The sequence below is a fragment of the Rhinoderma darwinii genome, chromosome 4 (genome assembly GCF_050947455.1).
Source record: "Rhinoderma darwinii isolate aRhiDar2 chromosome 4, aRhiDar2.hap1, whole genome shotgun sequence".
In the NCBI taxonomy this organism is placed as follows: Eukaryota; Metazoa; Chordata; class Amphibia; order Anura; family Rhinodermatidae; genus Rhinoderma; species Rhinoderma darwinii.
In genome coordinates, this window is record NC_134690.1 from 331,629,643 (window position 1) to 331,650,054 (window position 20,412).

Below are 20,412 nucleotides of genomic sequence, written 5' to 3' on the forward strand. Positions count from 1 at the left end.
TATTAATACGGTGCGGGGGGCCGCGGGCTCTTCTGGCTTCGGGGCCCGGTCGGAATTGCGACTGCTGCGACCCCTATAGTTACACGACTGCACAAATCCCTGTAGAGAGTGCCACACAGCGCCTTGTAGATAGTGTCAGCCACAGCCCCCTTGTTGATAGCACCAAACAGCCCACCCTTGTAGATAGTGCCACACCCCCCCTATATAGATAGTGCCACACAGTCCCGCTGTAGATAGTGCCTGGGTGCCCCCAAAACAAATAAAAAAATGTATATCCACCTAGCCCCGTTCCGTGCAGAAATGAGCTCCACAGCCTATGAGGCACTGAGACGGGAGCCTTGCGAAGACCGTCAGTAACTTCATCTAGCCGGCATTCACAGGTATCCTCTACCATTGTCTTATAGGCTGCAGGACTAACGTGGCCTGTAGCCTAGTGAATGGCAGAGCAGGGAGCTCCCAGCTCTGCCATAGTATTTTATTGTATCTGCTTCCTGAGGACACAGATACAAATGAATGTGGCAGTCACCCGGGCCATCAGGCCAATGCTCAGTGCTAATGACACCACTAGTATGTAAGGGCCTTCCAGTCCTAGTCACAGGTGGATATCCGGGCAACTTGGAACAGCCCCTGCATTAGATCCTAGTCATATACTAGTCCTTCTCAATTAATTAGAATATCATCAAAAAGTTAATTTATTTCAGTAATTCAATAAAAAAAGTGAAACTCATATATTATATAGATTCATAACACACAGAGTGATCTATTTCCAGCATTTTTTTTTCTTTTAATGTTGATGATTATGGCTAACAGTTAATGAAAACCAAAAATTTTGTGTCTCAGAAAATTTGAATATTATATAAGCCCAATTTAAAAAATTATTTTTAAGACCGAAATGTTGGCCTACTGAAAACTATGCACAGTATATGCACTCAATACTTGGTCGGGGCTCCTTTTGCATGAATTACTGCATCAATGCGGCGTGGCATGGAGGCGATCAGCCTGTTGCACTGCTGAGGTGTTATGGAAGCCCAGGTTGCTTTGATAGCGGCCTTCAGCTCGTCTGCATTGTTGCGTCTGGTGTCTCTCATCTTCCTCTTGACGATACCCCATAAATTCTCTATGGGTTTAGGTCGGGCGAGTTTGCTGGCCAATCAAGCACAGTGAAACTGTGGTTATTAAACCAAGTATTGGTATTTTTGGCAGTGTGTGCAGGTGCCAAGTCCTGCTGGAAAATGAAATCAGCATCTCCATAAGAGATGTCAGCAGAGGGAAGCATGAAGTGCTCTAAAATTTCCTGGTAGATACTGTTGCTCCGTGGTCTAAAGTCCTGTTATCAGAGGAAAGTAAATTTTGCGTTTCATTTGGAATTCAAGGCCCCAGAGTCTGGAGGAAGAGTGGAGAGGCATCAATCCAAGTTGCTTCTGGTCCAGTGTTAAGTTTCCACAGTCACTGAAGGTTTGGGGAGCTATGTCATTTGCTGGTGTTGGTCGCACATACATGTGAATGTGGCTGTCGCTAGCACCAGAGCCCCCTCCGGTACTAGCGACGCCACTGCATCCGCCCGCCGCTCGTGACAGTGCGCAGGCTTTAAAGTTTAGTGAGCGGGCGGATCGTGGAAGGAGCACCTTCTAGGGAACACTGCCAACAATGCAGATGAGCGTAAGGCCGCTATCAAAGCAATCTGGGCTTCCATAACACCTCAGCAGTGCCACAGGCTGATCGCCTCCATACCACGCTGCATTGATGCAGTAATTAATGTAAAAGGAGCCCCGACCAAGTATTGAGTGCATATACTGTACATACTTTTCAGTAGGCCAACATTTCGGTATTAAAATCATTTTTAAATTGGGCTTATATAATATTCTAATTTTCTGAGACACTACATTTTAGGTTTTCATTAAGGGTATGTGCACACGTTTAGTAAAAAAACATCTGAAAATACGGCGCTGTTTTCAGGGGAAAACAGCTCCTGATTTTCAGACTTTTTTTAGCAACTCGCGTTTTTTGCTGCGTTTTTTACGGACGTTTTTGGAGCTGTTTTTCTATAGAGTCAGTGAAAAATGCTCTAAAAACGGCTCAAAAAGTGACAAGCACTTCTTTTTCGTGGGCGTTTTTTTACGCGGCCATTTTTAAAAACAGTAGCGTAAAAATACGCCCCGTCGGAACAGAACGCTGTATTTCCCATTGAAATCAATGGGCGGATGTTTGGAGGCGTTCTGCTTCCGATCTCTCTGCTGTTTTTCGGCCATTTACGGCCCGAAAAACGTCAGAAAATAAGCTGTGTGAACATACCCTAACTGTTAGCCATAACCTTCAACATTAAAATAAAAAAATTGCTGGAAAAAGATCACTCTGTGTGTAATAAATCTATATAATATATGAGTTTCACTTTTTGAATTGAATTACTGAAATAAATTAACTTTTTGATTATATTATAATTCATTGAGAAGGACTAGTATATCCAGGGTCTCCTCCACACTTAGTACACAGTGCTCCATTGCTCCGTCTTGGCGTCCTTCTCAAAGGCACTTGTTCTCCTCACACTCATAGCTACGACTGCCCACAGTGAACGAAATTCCTTGGAAGTCATAATCCTTTCAGAAAATCCCATCTCTGAATTTGGTGCAACCTTCAGGTAAAGAACCACGGAAAAAAAGACCAGATTAAAAATACCAAACCCCACTTCTTCTTCTTTATTGTACTTACAAAATATGAAGATTGTACCATAGCAATTAATGCCAATAAAGGCAATACTAACCAGTTATACAAGAGTAAGCCATATGCATTTCTAGATTTAAAATTATGATCATCTTTATTCCAGTAGACAGCACATGTTGAGGAATATTTTTATAGCGACTCTGGCTAAAAGTATTTATGAAGGGTTGCAAACTTGACACGGCGAATACTTCTGAATGTACATTCAGTTGCTTGACTATCCGAATTTAGATCTGTTCCACGCTATCCTCCTCTCAAATTCAAATGACAGCTCTCATTGAAACAACAGATGATTCAAGTGGCAGCTTCTATCATACGTAGGAAGAGCTCGCAAAAAAAGAGATACAAAAAATATTGTTCAAACATACATAATCATATAAACATAACAGCGTAACGAAATAAGATGTTTTTAGAGACAAACACAAGATTAAAACATGGACAACATCACTTAAATAAAAGACAATAGCAATCTGTTGTCAGAGGACATTAGCAGAAAAACAAGGCTATTGTTTTACTTTATAGGAGCACACTTCATTGTAAAACTATATTTGCAGGTACTTTTTCGTCCCCTAGGCTTAAAAAATTTAACCTATGTTTTCTGACCAAAGATGCAATTCCCAAATTTTAAGCTTACACACAATTCCCCATTCACTGACAGAAATGACACTATCCATTAAGAATCTCTTATTAAAGAAAACACACATATAAAAAACAATATATAATAATAATAAGAGTCAGTGGTCAGAAAAAATAAGCAGATACACACAACCGTCGTTTTCACCTATAGGGGTCACCATTTCCCATAGTGCTCTGTTTTTCGACAGGTACTCGGTTACCCGCAGGACGTAAAGATTTGGTCGACTTTTTTCTAATGACACAATTTTCACATTCAAAACATCACACACAATTTCCCATCCATCCCCCCAAAAATGACACCCTCCCCAACAACATTATAACACTGTTATTCCATATTTTGTCATATCAAACATAATATTTATTCCCATATTTCCTATATTGTAAATATCTCTTCCTCTATTAATAACCTTTCATAAAATAGACTCTCAAAAATACAACTATTAACAGTTAGTGGTCAGAAAAATAGGAAGATACACATGTCCGTCGTTTTCACCTATAGGATCCACAATTTCACATAGAGCTCTGATTGCTCACAGGTACTTGGTTGCCCCAGGACTTAAAGATTTAATTTACTTTTTCTGACTAATGACACAATTTCCATAATATTTATGCAAACATAATATTTATTCTCATATTTCCTATATTGCTAAATATCCGCACTTACAATGATCTCCCCATGCTACATATCTCTTTCTCCTTTAATAACCTTTCATTAAAAAAAAACCTCTAAATAAACACCTATTAACAGTCAGTGGTCAGAAAAAATAGGAAGATAACAAACGACCAACGTTTTCACCTACAGGAGCCACCATTTTCCATATAGCTCTGATTACCCACAGGTACTTGGTTGCCCTCAGGACTTAAAGATTTGATGTACTTTTTTTTGACTAATGACACAATTTTTACACTCAAAACATCACATACAATTCCCCATCCATACCACTAGAAACGACACCATCCGCAACAACATGTTCAACCTATAGAATATTTTGTCATATTAAACATAGTATTTATTCCTACATTTCCTATATTGCTAAATATCCGCACTTACAATGTACTCCCCATGCTACATATCTCTTTCTCTATTAATTTCCTGTCATAAAAAAAACAAACTAAAAAAAACCCATAATAACAATCAGTGGTCATAAAAAATAGGAAGATACACATGTCCATCTTTTTCACCTACAGGAGCCACCATTTCCCATAGAGCTCTGATTGCCCACAGGTACTTGGTTGCCCAGAACTTAAAAATTTGATCTACTTTTTTCTGACTAATGAAACAATTTCTACATTCAAAACATAACCCACGATTCCCAATCCATTCCACCAGAAATTACACCCTCCACATCATTACTCATAAGCTATAGAATATTTGTCTCATCCTAATTTGTCCTATTAAACATAACACCCCTGTACAAATAAAAACATTAAAAACAGTCAGTGGTCAGAAAAAATAGGAAGATACTCACGTCCGTCGTTTTCACATATAGGAGCCGCCATTTCCCATAGAGCTCTGATTGCCCACAGGTACTTGGTTCCCCCCAGGACTTAAAGATTTGATCTACTTTTTTCTGAGTAATGACACAATTTCTACATTCAAAACATCACATATAATTCCCCATCCATCCCACCAGAAATGACACCCTCCGAAACATCATGTTTAACCTATAGAATATTTGTTAAACCATATTTTGTCATATGTACTTGGTTGCCGCCAGTTTGAACTACTTTTTCTGACTAATGACACAATTTCAACATTCAAAACATTACATACAATTCCCCATCCATCCCACCACAAATGACACCCTCCCCAACATCATGTTTAACCTATAGAATAATTGTTAATCCATATTTTGTCATATCAAACATAGTACTTATTCCCATATTTCCCATATTGCGAAATATCCGCACTTACAATGATCTCCCAACGCTACATATCTCTTCCTCTATTAATAAATAACCTTTCATAACGAAAAAACCTCTAAAAAAAACCATAATAACAGTCAGTGGTCAGAAAAAATAGGAAGATACACATGTCCGTCGTTTTTACCTATAGGAGCAACCATTTTCCATATAGCTCTGATTGCTCACAGGTACTTGGATGCCCCCAGGACTTAAAGATTTGATCTACTTATCTTCTGGCTAATGACACAATTTCTACATTCAAAACATAGCCCACAATTCCCAATCCATCCTCCCAGAAATTACACCCTCCACATCATTACTCATAACCTATAGAATATTTGTCACATCCTAATTTGTCCTATTAAACATAACACCCCCTGTACAAATAAAAACATTAGAGACAGTCAGTGGTCAGAAAAAATAGGAAGTGTTAGAGTGATCTTTTCTAGATAACAGAATTTGTCCAGGATTAATTCAAATTCACAAAAATGACAGATCGAGAGAGATTTCACATACAATGGTTTGATGTACAGAAATCTGAAATGGCTGTGAACGGATCCTTTATTTATAGGTTCACGCTTTCACTTAACACACATTAACCAATGCCATGTATACAAATGCATGCATTCAAAAATACTTCTATATAAGGTAATGACTTTCTTCCTAGAATCCTTTCAAACACATCAACTATTTATTAGTTTTGATTGCTAGATGACATCATCTTAATTCCATGTATTCAAATGATGGGGAAAGGGAATGGAAATGTTCAAACATTTTTTTATACATATCTCATACATATCTAATTGAATATAATGCAGTTATTTTGATCATTTAAACAATTTATACAAATCATTTTAATAATTTACTGCATCCAACTACTCTATCCCTATGGGACCCGGTATTCTCTGAAGGTGAAAACTTGGATCCTCCTATCCCTTCCTAAACTAGTATAGTGGCCATTAAGTTGGGGAATCTACCTATCATGAGTTATAGTCGAAACTGTGGTATATCACGGATTATACGGGTAGCCATATAAACAGTGGGATCATCAAACTTGCCTTGAGATCCTTTCCCACAGATCATCTATAAATCATTTACCTAAGAGTGGAGTGTTCCTGGCCACACAAATTTATCCCTAATGATCTGATTCCTTCCTCACAACACCACAATGGACACATATGTCAACTTGAGAGGGGATCTATCCATCACAGTAGACGCATATCCATCGAGGCATGGGAACTGCTACTGGGAGAAAGGATGTAGAAGTTATTTTATGTCCCAATGTTACTCCTTTTTCTACACATGGAACTTTAATCTGTGTTGGGTTTTTCTAACAATTACAAGACTTCGTCATCAGTATAAAAATTTGTTTGACAATAAGATAAATCGGTATTCTTATAATAAATAGCTGCAAAGCTACATGTAATATTCCGTAAAACCAAGCACCTATTCCCTTAAACCAGTTAGCTGTTAGCCAACTAAGCCAATCGGGCAATATGAAATTCCAGTCACCCTGAGAGTTAACTTTCTTGAACTCTTCCTTAACCCTCTTCGCCTTGATATCACATTTGACTTGCAACAGTCCAGAGGGTTCTATATAATGGCAGCAGGCAGGGCCTACTATCTGACACGTACCGCCTTGGGATGTTATCCGATAGTCCAGGACCAAAGCATGCTGATTAGTTACTAAGATAAGCTGACTGGTAAGTGTGCTAGTTATATTTAAAGCATCATAAACATATTCTGCAATATGTCAGCAAGCTTTTCAATATTATGAGTGATAGGCCTAACTTTTCTTGCCAGGAAACATGTACTAGGGATTTAGCCTTACTTGGGTTGGCTTCCCTCATAAACAACATATGATTTGGTATGTCACTGTAAGGAAAATCATTATTTTCGCATACCCATGTGGGAAGCTGGAGTCTAGCAATTGTACAGGTTCGTTTTGCTCCCATAGGTATCCATTTATAGGCAATATGACCACATAATACATAGATATAATTTGGAAGCATATAGATGCCACTTATATGATGTATCATCAAATCTGCCAGTTCCCCAAACCTTAGGGAATTATGGAAAAGGCACCATGGTTCACTAGTCTTGTTACCCATGGGGCAATGGTATCTTTCCTGTCTGTATATAGAAGGATCATTTTGATTATAATTATCCCCAAGATTAGGAATAGCTCCCTTTTGGGTATAGGTGGTATTTTCTCCTTTCGTGAAATTTAACGCACATCTCCAACTGGATCATGCACATACCGGCCCAAACATTTTTTTGAATATGGCATGTTACAGCCTAGATAGTCTGAAGCCTTCTGGCCACCTCATCTGCCATTCGGTTACCTACGACCTCAGGTGACTGTTTCATTGTGTGCGCCTGGACTTTTATAATGGCTGCCTTTTTAGGTAGCTGTTAGGCTCTGAATAGGTTTGCTAATGTTTCACTAAGTGTCAGTGGTCAGAAAAAATAGGAAGATACACACGTCCGTCGTTTTCACCTATAGGAGCCACAATTTCCCATAGAGCTCTAATTGCCCACAGGTACTTGATTCCCCCAGGACGTAAAGATTTGATCTACTTTTTTCTGACTAATGACACAATTTCCACATTCAAAATATCACATACAATTCCTCATCTATCCCACCAGAAATGACACCCTCCGCAAAATCATGTTTAACCTATAGAATATTTGTTAATCCATCTTTTGTGATATCAAACATAGTATTTATTCCCATATTTCCTATATTGAAAAATATACGCACTTACAATGATATCCCCATGCTACATATCTCTTCCTCTATTAATAACCTTTCAAACTGTCAGTGGTCAGAAAAAATAGGAAGATTCATACGACCAACGTTTTCACCTACAGGAGCTACCATTTTCCAATCCATCCCCCCAGAAATTACACCCTCCACATCATTACTCATAACCTATAGAATATTTGTCTCATCCTTATTTGTCCTATTAAACATAACACCCCTGTACAAATAAAAACATTAAAAACAGTCAGTGGTCAGAAAAAATAGGAAGATACACATGTCTGTCGTTTTCACCTATAAGTGTGCTAGTTATATTTAAAGCATCATAAACATATTTTGTAATATGTCAGCAAGATTTTCAATATTATGTGCCTACTAGTGTAAGTGATAGGCCTAACTTTTCTTGCCAGGAAACATGTACTAGGGACTTAGCCTTACTTGGGTTGGCTTCCCTCTTTAACAACATATGATTTGGTATGTTACTGTAAGGAAAATCATTATTTTCGCATAACCATGTGGGTAGCTGGAGTCTAGCTAATGTACAGGTTCCTTCTACTCCTATGGGTATCCATTTATAAGCAATTTGACCACAGAATATATAGATATCATTTGGAAACATAAAGGCGCCACTCATATGATGTTTCATCATATCTGCTAGTTCCCCAAACCTTAGGGAATTATTGAAAAGGCACCATGGTTCACTAGTCTTGTTACCCATGGGGCAATGATATCTTTCCTGTCTGTATATAGAAGGATCACTTTGATTATAATTATCTCCAAGATTAGGAATAGCTCCCCTTTGGGTACAGGTGGTATTTTCTCCTTTCGTGAAATTTGACGCCCATCTCCAACTGGATCAGGCACATACCGGCCCAAACAGTCTTTTGATTATGGCATGTTACAATCTAGATAATCTGAAGCCTTCTGGCAACCTCATCTGCCATTCGGTTACCTACGACCTCAGGTGACTGTTTCATTGTGTGCGCCTGGACTTTTATAATGGCTGCCTTTTTAGGTAGCTTTTAGGTTCTGAATAGGGATGCTAAATCTTCACTATTTTTCACAGGTTTACCTGATAAGCCAACAAAATCTCTGCTCCTCCAAATTGGGCCATAATCATGTGCAATACCCTCACCAACATTATTTTAACCTATAGAATATCTGTTAATTTATATTTGTCCTATAAATCATAATATGTATTCTTATATTTCCTATAATACAAAATATCCCCATTTACAATGATCTCCCCATGCTAATTATCTCTTCCTCTATTAATAACCTTTTATTAAAAAAAAACACCTAATGAGTGTCAGTGGTCAGAAAAAATAGGAAGATACACACGATTGCCGTTTTCACCTGATTGCCCCAGGACTTAAAGATTTGATCTACTTTTTTCTGACTGACACAATTTCTACATTTAAAACATCACACTCAATTCTCCATTCATTCCACCAGAAATGACACCCTCCACATCATTACTCATAACCTATAGAATATTTGTCACATCTTAATTTGTCCTATTAAACATTACACCCCTATCGAAATAAAAACATTAAAAACAGTCAGTGGTCAGAAAAATAGGAAGATACACACATCCGTCGTTTTCACCTATAGAAGCCAACATTTCCCATAGAGCTCTGATTGCCCACAGGTACTTGGTTGCCGCAGGACATAAAGATTTGATCTACATTTTTCTGACCAATGACACAATTTCTAAATTCCTAACATAACCCACTATTCCCAATCCATCCCCCCAGAAATTACACACTCCACATCATTACTCATAACCTATAGAATATTTGTCGCATCCTAATTTGTCCTATTAAACATAACACCTCCTGTACAAATAAAAACAATAAAGACAGTCAGTGTTCAGAAAGAGTAGGAAGATACACACATCTGTTGCTTACCTAAAGGAGCCACCATTTCCCATAGAGCTCTGATTGCCCACAGGTACATGGTTGCCCCAGGACTTAAAGATTTGATCTACTTTTTTCTGACTAATGACACAATTTCTACATTCAAAACAACACACACCATTCCCCATCCACCCCCCAGAAATTACACCCTTTACAACATCATTGTTAGCTGATATAATATTTGTTAGTCCATAATTTGTCCTATCAAACATAGTATTTATTCCCATATTTCCTATATTGCAAAATATCTGCACTTACAATGATCTCCCAACGCTACATATCTCTTCCTCTATTAATAACCTTTCATAAGGAAGCCCTCTAAAAAAAACATACCAGTCAGTGGTCAGAAAAAATAGGAGTATACTCAATTCCGTTGTTTTCACCTATAGGGGCCAACATTTACCATAGAGCTCTGATTGCCCACAAGTACTTGGTTGCCCCCAGGACTTAAAGATTTGATCTACTTTTTTCTGACTAATGACACAATTTCTAAATTCCTAACATAACCCACTATTCCCAATCCATCCCCCCAGAAATTACACCCTCCACATTATTACACATAACCTATAGAATATTTGTCTCATCCTAATTTGTCCTATGAAACATAACACCCCCTGTAGAAATATAAACATTAAAAACAGTCAGTGGTCAGAAAAAATAGTAAGATACACACATCCGTTGCTTTCACCTACAGGAGCCACCATTTCCCATAGAGCTCTGATTGCCCACAGGTACTTGATTCCCCCAGGACTTAAAGATTTGATTTACTTTTTTCTGACTAATGACACAATTTCTACATTTAAAACATCACACTCAATACCTCATCCATCCCCCAGAAATTCCGCCATCCCCAACATCATGCTTAACCTATAGAATATCTGTGAATTTATATTTTGTCCTATCAAACATAATATTTATTTTCCATATTTCCTATATAACAAAATATTCCCTTTTACAATGAACTCCCCATGCTACATATCGCTTCCTCTATTATTAACCTTTCATAAAATAAACTCTAAAAAAAAAAAAAATAAGAAGAGTCAGTGGTCAGAAAAAATAGGAGTATACTCAATTCCGTTGTTTTCACCTATAGGAGCCACCATTTCTCATAGAGCTCTGATTGTGCACAAGTACTTGGTTGCCCCCAGGACTTAAAGATTTGATCTACTTTTTTCTGACTAATGACACAATTTCTATACTCCTAACATAGCCCACTATTCCCAATCCATCCCCCCAGATATTACACCCTCCACATCATTACTCATAACCTATAGAATATTTGTCTCATCCTAATTTGTCCTATTAAACATAACACCCCCTGTACAAATAAAAACATTAGAGACAGTCAGTGGTCAGAAAAAGTAGAAAGATACACACATCTGTTGCTTTCACCTATAGGAGCCACCCTTTCCCATAGAGCTCTGATTGCCCACAGGTACTTGGTTGCCCCAGGACTTAAAGATTTGATCTACTTTTTTCTGACTAATGACACAATTTCTACATTCAAAACAACACACACCATTCCCCATCCAAGCCCCACAGAAATGACACCCTTTATAACATCATGTTTAGCCGATATAATATTTGTTAGTCCATATTTTGTCCTATCAAACATAGTATTTATTCCCATATTTCCTATATTGCAAAAAATCTGCACTTACAATGATTTCCCAACGCTACATATCTCTTCCTCTATTAATAACCTTTCATAAGGAAGCCCTTTAAAAAAACATAATAACAGTCAGTGGTCAGAAAAAATAGGAGTATACTCAATTCCGTTGTTTTCACCTATAGGGGCCACCATTTCCATAGAACTCTGATTGTGCACAAGTACTTGGTTGCCCCCAGGACTTAAAGATTTGATCTACTTTTTTCTGACTAATGACACAATTTCTAAATTCCTAACATAACCCACTATTCCCAATCCATCCCCCCAGAAAATACACCCTCCACATCATTATTACACATAATCTATAGAATATTTGTCTCATCCTAATTTGTCCTATGAAACATAACACCCCCTGTACAAATAAAAACATTAAAAACAGTCAGTGGTCAGAAAAAATAGTAATTTACACACATTCGTTGCTTTCACCTACAGGAGCCACCATTTCCCATAGAGCTCTGATTGCCCACAGGTACTTGGTTGCCCCAGGACTTAAAGATTTGATCTACTTTTTTCTGACTAATGACACAATTTCTACATTCAAAACAACACACACCATTCCCCATCCACCCCCCAGATATTACACCCTTTACAACATCAGGTTTAGCTGATATAATATTTGTTAGTTCATATTTTGTCCTATCAAACATAGTAGTTATTCCCATGTTTCCTATATTGTAAAATATCCGCACTTACAATGATCTCCCAACGCTACATATCTCTTCCTCTATTAATAACCTTTCATAAGGAAGCCCTTTAAAAAAACATAATAACAGTCAGTGGTCAGAAAAAATAGGAGTATACTCAATTCCGTTGTTTTCACCTATAGGGGCCACCATTTTCCATAGAACTCTGATTGTGCACAAGTACTTGGTTGCCCCAGGACTTAAAGATTTGATCTACTTTTTTCTGACTAATGACACAATTTCTAAATTCCTAACATAACCCACTATTCCCAATCCATCCCCCCAGAAATTACACCCTCCACATCATTATTACACATAATCTATAGAATATTTGTCTCATCCTAATTTGTCCTATGAAACATAACACCCCCTGTACAAATAAAAACATTAGAGACAGTCAGTGGTCAGAAAAAGTAGTAAGATACACACATCTGTTGCTTTCACATATAGGAGCCACCATTTCCCATAGAGCTCTGATTGCCCACAGGTACTTGGTTGCCCTAGGACTTAAAGATTTGATCTATTTTTTTCTGACTAATGACACAATTTCTACATTCAAAACAACAAACACCATTCCCCATCCACCCCCCAGAAATTACACCCTTTACAACATCATGTTTAGCTGATATAATATTTGTTAGTCCATATTTTGTCCTATCAAACATATTAGTTATTCCCATGTTTCCTATATTGCAAAATATCTGCACTTACAATGATCTCCCAACGCTACATATCTCTTCCTCTATTAATAACCTTTCATAAAGAAGCCCTCTAAAAAAACATAACAGTCAGTGGTCAGAAAAAATAGGAGTATACTCAATTCCGTTGTTTTCACCTATAGGCGCCACCATTTCCCATAGAGTTCTGATTGTGCACAAGTACTTGGTTGCCCCCAGGACTTAAAGATTTGATTTACTTTTTTCTGACTAATGACACAATTTCTACATTTAAAACATCACACTCAATACCTCATCCATCCCCCAGAAATTCCGACCTCCCCAACGTCATGCTTAGCCTATAGAATATCTGTGAATTTATATTTTGTCCTATCAAACATAATATTTATTTTCCATATTTCCTGAATAACAAAATATTCCCTTTTACAATGAACTCCCCATGCTACATATCTCTTCCTCTATTATTAACCTTTCATAAAATAAACGCTAAAAAAAAACAAATAAGAAGAGTCAGTGGTCAGAAAAAATAGGAGTATACTCAATTCCGTTGTTTTCACCTATAGGAGCCACCATTTCTCATAGAGCTCTGATTGTGCACAAGTACTCGGTTGCCCCCAGGACTTAAAGATTTGATCTACTTTTTTCTGACTAATGACACAATTTCTATACTCCTAACATAGCCCACTATTCCCAATCCATCCCCCCAGATATTACACCCTCCACATCATTACTCATAACCTATGGAATATTTGTCTCATCCTAATTTGTCCTATTAAACATAACACCCCCTGTACAAATAAAAACATTAGAGACAGTCGGTGGCCAGAAAAAGTAGGAAGATACACACATCTGTTGCTTTCACCTATAGGAGCCACCATTTCCCATAGAACTCTGATTGCCCACAGGTACTTGGTTGCCCCAAAGACATAAAGATTTGATCTACTTTCTTCTGGCTAATGGCACAATTTCTGCATTCAAAACATAACCCACAATTCCCATCCCCTCAGAATTTGCAACCTCCAGATCATTACTCATAAGCTATAGAATATTTGTCCCATCCTAATTTGTCCTAATAAACATAACACCCTATACAAATGTAAACATTAAAAACATTTTGTGGTCAGAAGAAAAAGGAAGGGTTAGAGTGATCTCCATCAATCTTAAAAAAAAATTCTCAATAAAATTCCGCCCTCCCCAACATCATGTTTAACCTATGGAATATCTGTGAATTTATATTTTGTCCTATCAAACATAATATTTATTTCCATATTTCCTATATAACAAGATATTCCCTTTTACAATGAACTCCCCATGCTACATATCTCTTCCCCTATTATTAACCTTTCATAAAATAAAATCTAAAAAAACAAACAAATAAGAAGAGTCAGAAAAAATAGGAGTATACTCAATTCCGTTTTTTTCACCTATAGGAGCCACCATTTCCCATAGAGCTCTGATTGCCCACAGGTACTTGGTTTCCCCAAGTCTTAAAGATTTGATGTACTTTTTTCTGACTAATGACACAATTTCTACATTCAAAACAACACACACCATTCCCCATCCAAGCCCCACAGAAATGACACCCTTTATAACATCATGTTTAGCCGATATAATATTTGTTAGTCCATATTTTGTCCTATCAAACATAGTATTTATTCCCATATTTCCTATATTGCAAAATATCCGCACTTACAATGATCTCCCAACGCTACATATCTCTTCCTCTAATAATAACCTTTCATAAGGAAGCCCTTTAAAAAAACATAATAACAGTCAGTGGTCAGAAAAAATAGGAGTATACTCAATTCCGTTGTTTTCACCTATAGGGGCCACCATTTTCCATAGAACTCTGATTGTGCACAAGTACTTGGTTGCCCCCAGGACTTAAAGATTTGATCTACTTTTTTCTGACTAATGACACAATTTCTACATTCCTAACATAACCCACTATTCCCAATCCATCCCCCCAGAAATTACACCCTCCACATCATTACTCATAACCTATAGAATATTTTTCTCATCCTAATTTGTCCTATTAAACATAACACCCCCTGTACAAATAAAAACTTTAAAAACAGTCAGTGGTTAGAAAAAATAGGAAGATACACATGTCTGTCGTTTTCACCTATATCAGCCACCATTTCCCATAGAGCTCTGATTGCCCACAGGTACTTGGTTGCCCCAAAGACATAAAGATATGATCTACTTTCTTCTGGCTTCTACATTCAAAACATAGCCCACAATTCCCATCCCCCCAGAAATTACACCATCCAGATCATTACTCATAATCTATAGAATATTTGTCACATCCTAATTTGTCCTATTAAACATAACACCCCTGTACAAATGTAAACATTAAAAACAGTCAGTGGACAGAAGAAAACGGAAGTGTTAGAGTGATCTCCATCAACCTTAAGTTCCTTTTGTTGATAACAGAATTTGTCCAGGATTCAATCAAATTCACAAAAATGACAGATCGGCAGAGATTTCACATACAATGGTTTGATGTACAGAAATCTAAAATGGCTGTGAACGGAGCCTTTATTTATAGGTTCACGCTTTCACTTAACACACATTAACCAATGCCATGTATACAAATGCATGCATTCAAAAATATTTCTATATAAGGTAATGACTTTCTTCCTAGAATCCTTTCAAACACATCAACTATTTATTAGTTTGGATTGCTAGATGACGTAATCTTAATTCCATGTATTCAAATGATGGGGAAAGGGAATGGAAATCTTAAAACATATCTTATACATATCTCATACATATCTAATTGAATATAATGCTGTTTTTTTGATAATTTATACAATTTATCCAAAATACTCTAATAGCATCCAACGATTCTAGCCCTATGGGACCCGATATCCTCTGAAGGTGAAAACTTGGATCCTCCTATCCCTTCCTAAACTAGTATAGTGGCCATTAGATTGGGGAATCTACCTATCATGAGTTACAGCCGAAACTGTGGTATATCACGGATTATACGGGTAGTCATATAAACAGTGGGATCATCAAACTTGCCTTGAGATCCTTTCCCACAGATCATCTATAAATCATTTACCTAAGAGTGGGGTGTTCCTGCCCAAAAAAAACAGATCCCTAATTATCTTATTCCTTCCTGACAACCACAATGGACGCATATGTCAACTTGAGAGGGGTTTCATTCATCACAGTAGAAGCATATCCATCGAGGCATGGGAACTGCTACTGGTTGCCCCCAGGACTTAAAGATTTGATCTACTTTTTTCTGACTAATGACACAATTTCTAAATTCCTAACATAACCCACTATTCCCAATCCATCCCCCCAGAAATTACACCCTCCACATCATTACACATAACCTATAGAATATTTGTCTCATCCTAATTTGTCCTATGAAACATAACACCCCCTGTACAAATAAAAACATTAGAGACAGTCAGTGGTCAGAAAGAGTAGGAAGATACACACATCTGTTGCTTTCACCTATAGGAGCCACCCTTTCCCATAGAGCTCTGATTGCCCACAGGTACTTGGTTTCCCCAAGACTTAAAGATTTGATGTACTTTTTTCTGACTAATGACACAATTTCTACTTTCAAAACAACACACACCATTCCCCATCCAAGCCCCACAGAAATTACACCCTTTATAACATCATGTTTAGCCGATATAATATTTGTTAGTCCATATTTTGTCCTATCAAACATAGTATTTATTCCCATATTTCCTATATTGCAAAATATCCGCACTTACAATGATCTCCCAACGCTACATATCTCTTCCTCTATTAATAACCTTTCATAAGGAAGCCCTTTAAAAAAACATAATAACAGTCAGTGGTCAGAAAAAATAGGAGTATACTCAATTCCGTTGTTTTCACCTATAGGGGCCACCATTTTCCATAGAACTCTGATTGTGCACAAGTACTTGGTTGCCCCCAGGACTTAAAGATTTGATCTACTTTTTTCTGACTAATGACACAATTTCTACATTCCTAACATAACCCACTATTCCCAATCCATCCCCCCAGAAATTACACCCTCCACATCATTACTCATAACCTATAGAATATTTTTCTCATCCTAATTTGTCCTATTAAACATAACACCCCCTGTACAAATAAAAACTTTAAAAACAGTCAGTGGTTAGAAAAAATAGGAAGATACACATGTCTGTCGTTTTCACCTATATCAGTCACCATTTCCCATAGAGCTCTGATTGCCCACAGGTACTTGGTTGCCCCAAAGACATAAAGATATGATCTACTTTCTTCTGGCTTCTACTTTCAAAACATAGCCCACAATTCCCATCCCCCCAGAAATTACACCATCCAGATCATTACTCACAATCTATAGAATATTTGTCACATCCTAATTTGTCCTATTAAACATAACACCCCTGTACAAATGTAAACATTAAAAACAGTCAGTGGACAGAAGAAAACGGAAGTGTTAGAGTGATCTCCATCAACCTTAAGTTCCTTTTGTTGATAACAGAATTTGTCCAGGATTCAATCAAATTCACAAAAATGACAGATCGGCAGAGATTTCACATACAATGGTTTGATGTACAGAAATCTAAAATGGCTGTGAACGGAGCCTTTATTTATGGGTTCAAGCTTTCACTTAACACACATTAACCAATGCCATGTATACAAATGCATTCATTCAAAAATACTTCTATATAAGGTAATGACTTTCTTCCTAGAATCCTTTCAAACACATCAACTATTTATTAGTTTGGATTGCTAGATGACGTCATCTTAATTCCATGTATTCAAATGATGGGGAAAGGGAATGGAAATCTTAAAACATATCTTATACATATCTCATACATATCTAATTGAATATAATGCCGTTTTTTTGATAATTTATACAATTTATCCAATTTACTCTAATAGCATCCAACGATTCTAGCCCTATGGGACCCGATATCCTCTGAAGGTGAAAACTTGGATCCTCCTATCCCTTCCTAAACTAGTATAGTGGCCATTAGATTGGGGAATCTACCTATCATGAGTTACAGCCGAAACTGTGGTATATCACGGATTATACGGGTAGCCATATAAACAGTGGGATCATCAAACTTGCCTTGAGATCCTTTCCCACAGATCATCTATAAATCATTTACCTAAGAGTGGGGTGTTCCTGCCAAAAAAAAAACAGATCCCTAATTATCTTATTCCTTCCTGACAACCACAATGGACGCATATGTCAACTTGAGAGGGGTTCCATTCATCACAGTAGACGCATATCCATCGAGGCATGGGAACTGCTACTGGTTGCCCCCAGGACTTAAAGATTTGATCTACTTTTTTCTGACTAATGACACAATTCTTAAATTCCTAACATAACCCACTATTCCCAATCCATCCCCCCAGAAATTACACCCTCCACATCATTACACATAACCTATAGAATATTTGTCTCATCCTAATTTGTCCTATGAAACATAACACCCCCTGTACAAATAAAAACATTAGAGACAGTCAGTGGTCAGAAAGAGTAGGAAGATACACACATCTGTTGCTTTCACCTATAGGAGCCACCATTTCCCATAGAGCTCTGATTGCCAACAGGTACTTGGTTTCCCCAAGACTTAAAGATTTGATGTACTTTTTTCTGACTAATGACACAATTTCTACATTCAAAACAACACACACCATTCCCCATCCAAGCCCCACAGAAATTACACCCTTTATAACATCATGTTTAGCCGATATAATATTTGTTAGTCCACATTTTGTCCTATCAAACATAGTATTTATTCCCATATTTCCTATATTGCAAAATATCCGCACTTACAATGATCTCCCAACGTTACATATCTCTTCCTCTATGAATAACCTTTCATAAGGAAGCCCTTTAAAAAAACATAATAACAGTCAGTGGTCAGAAAAAATAGGAGTATACTCAATTCCGTTGTTTTCACCTATAGGGGCCACCATTTTCCATAGAACTCTGATTGTGCACAAGTACTTGGTTGCCCCCAGGACTTAAAGATTTGATCTACTTTTTTCTGACTAATGACACAATTTCTACATTCCTAACATAACCCACTATTCCCAATCCATCCCCCCAGAAATTACACCCTCCACATCATTACTCATAACCTATAGAATATTTTTCTCATCCTAATTTGTCCTATTAAACATAACACCCCCTGTACAAATAAAAACTTTAAAAACAGTCAGTGGTTAGAAAAAATAGGAAGATACACATGTCTGTCGTTTTCACCTATATCAGCCACCATTTCCCATAGAGCTCTGATTGCCCACAGGTACTTGGTTGCCCCAAAGACATAAAGATATGATCTACTTTCTTCTGGCTTCTACTTTCAAAACATAGCCCACAATTCCCATCCCCCCAGAAATTACACCATCCAGATCATTACTCACAATCTATAGAATATTTGTCACATCCTAATTTGTCCTATTAAACATAACACCCCTGTACAAATGTAAACATTAAAAACAGTCAGTGGACAGAAGAAAACGGAAGTGTTAGAGTGATCTCCATCAACCTTAAGTTCCTTTTGTTGATAACAGAATTTGTCCAGGATTCAATCAAATTCACAAAAATGACAGATCGGCAGAGATTTCACATACAATGGTTTGATGTACAGAAATCTAAAATGGCTGTGAACGGAGCCTTTATTTATGGGTTCAAGCTTTCACTTAACACACATTAACCAATGCCATGTATACAAATGCATTCATTCAAAAATACTTCTATATAAGGTAATGACTTTCTTCCTAGAATCCTTTCAAACACATCAACTATTTATTAGTTTGGATTGCTAGATGACGTCATCTTAATTCCATGTATTCAAATGATGGGGAAAGGGAATGGAAATCTTAAAACATATCTTATACATATCTCATACATATCTAATTGAATATAATGCCGTTTTTTTGATAATTTATACAATTTATCCAATTTACTCTAATAGCATCCAACGATTCTAGCCCTATGGGACCCGATATCCTCTGAAGGTGAAAACTTGGATCCTCCTATCCCTTCCTAAACTAGTATAGTGGCCATTAGATTGGGGAATCTACCTATCATGAGTTACAGCCGAAACTGTGGTATATCACGGATTATACGGGTAGCCATATAAACAGTGGGATCATCAAACTTGCCTTGAGATCCTTTCCCACAGATCATCTATAAATCATTTACCTAAGAGTGGGGTGTTCCTGCCAAAAAAAAAACAGATCCCTAATTATCTTATTCCTTCCTGACAACCACAATGGACGCATATGTCAACTTGAGAGGGGTTCCATTCATCACAGTAGACGCATATCCATCGAGGCATGGGAACTGCTACTGGTTGCCCCCAGGACTTAAAGATTTGATCTACTTTTTTCTGACTAATGACACAATTCTTAAATTCCTAACATAACCCACTATTCCCAATCCATCCCCCCAGAAATTACACCCTCCACATCATTA

At 37.3% G+C, this 20,412-nt stretch overlaps 1 long non-coding RNA gene across 1 annotated transcript in view; it reads right to left on the reverse strand.

The window, feature by feature from the left end:
* Window positions 1-2,663: 2,663 nt before the first annotated feature.
* The window catches only part of LOC142761248 (uncharacterized), a 90,129-nt gene continuing 72,380 nt past the window's right edge, over window positions 2,664-20,412 (reverse strand). Inside the window, exon 3 of the long non-coding RNA XR_012883580.1 lies at window positions 2,664-3,042. This is a non-coding gene — a long non-coding RNA (uncharacterized LOC142761248). The remainder of the gene's footprint in view (window positions 3,043-20,412) is intronic.